Raw genomic sequence first — 1890 nt, 5'->3', positions numbered from 1 at the left:
TTAACTTGGGCTGTCAAGGGTTTTAATTCTTTATGTATTCCAGGGAATTAAGGCTCGTATAGCTCGGAATTGTGTGTATATTGCGAATGATTTTATTTTTTATTTTTTATTTTTTCTGCTTAACTGTTGCTTTAAGGGTAGAGGATTTGGTAGCCCAAAAATGTCAAGACGTTAAGTTACACTTTATCCTATTTTATAGATGTTTCTCGAGGACTGATACGCTCGTTTTGTAGGCCTATTGGAGACTAGCCATAAGAGAGAAAGTACGATGTAGCCTTGCAAATCAGCCCTGGTTGAATCTTTTTTTTTTCTTCTTCTTAGTAATACAAATATACAATTTAGAAAGATGTTGGTTTCATGGGTGCTTCTATTCACCGAAATATATTATATTGCTAATGTAGAAGCCGCCCATTATATTAATATAGACCAGATCCTAATTTCATTGTATTCTTGTGTCTAAAGTTTTGAAATGGATCACTAACACATAAACTACATATCATATTGCAAAAATTCCTTGGTTTTGTGACTTACAAATAATGACGTTTTTGGGCCAAAAAAAAAAAAAAAAAAAAACGTCATTAAATGGTTAGTGACATTCAAATAGTGACTTTTTCAAAATGGCAAAAAGTAGACTAGAAATGGGCTAGTGTCGTTTGAACAATGAAAAACGTCACTATTCAAATGGTGTCGTTTGAACAGTGCACGGCACCTTATAAAATGTGTCGTTTTGCAGTTTGCACTATTCAAACGTCACTATCTTTTAAAAAATTATAAAAAAATAATAATTTTTACCAAAATATATATAATAAATATTTAAAAAATTTTTTAACAAAAAATATATATATATATATATTATCAGTGTTGGGTGAAAGTGGAATTTTTTTATTGTTTTTTAGTGTAAATGGTTGTTTTAAACGCAAATTTTGGGCGCCAATATTTTCAAATTTTGATATGTTTTACTGTTTATACATCACTATTCACGCGTGATTAGTGACATGTGAATAGTAATTACTATTTATACATTAGCGATTAGTAATGTGTAAACAATAACACTATTCAAACGTTACTATTTTATGAATAGTGACATTTGAACAATAAAAAAGTCACAATTTAATGACATTTTCTAAAAAAGTCACTTTTTAAATGCCATTAAACCCTTGAATTTTTGTAGTGTGTGACAAGATAACAAGGCTAAGGTGAAAGAGAATCGATTCATTTCTTCTTTTTTAAATTTAAAATTATTATTAAATGCGTAACCTCGTATGAATTCTACATGTGAACTTTACAAATTTAATAATAATTTTAGAAAGTAAAAAAATGGGAGAAACATCATGAAAACATACGTAGCATCTCTCGAGGTGAAATTGTATTCTTAGTGTTGGCACGACCACACCCCGTCGCCCCCCTCCCCCCTTCATCTTTTGATAATTTATATATTTTAATAGGGTTAGTGGATGGTGGGATGACATGCGATTCAAGTAAAAATTGTTTTATTTTTTGTGATTATTGAAAGGGTCACTGCAGTCAGGGGGCAGAGAGGGGGTTGAGAGGGGTCAAATGCCTCCCATCACCTCCCAAAAATCCCCTTACTTTCTGGTAGAATTTTTTAGAATGCCTTAGTTGCCCACCCTTATTTATTTATAAGGGAACAAATATTTTTTAAGAGCACCAGGATTTATGACTCGATGGCGTGATTTTCTTTCTGTTCATGTGGTTTAAAAATTAGGTTAAAGTATAGATGAATGTTGAAGACAAAGAACGAAAGTTGAAGATGAAGTTTTTTATTTTTTAACAAAACACTCCGTTTAAGCGGTATAATACGCGCCGTTTTACTAATATTCATAAACATGACTTTTAAGTCTTTAAGTCACACGACACCTACTAGCTTAC

Source organism: Corylus avellana, chromosome ca5, assembly GCF_901000735.1.
Source record: "Corylus avellana chromosome ca5, CavTom2PMs-1.0".
Classification (NCBI taxonomy): Eukaryota; Viridiplantae; Streptophyta; class Magnoliopsida; order Fagales; family Betulaceae; genus Corylus; species Corylus avellana.
Note: the sequence above shows the minus strand (reverse complement) of the source record.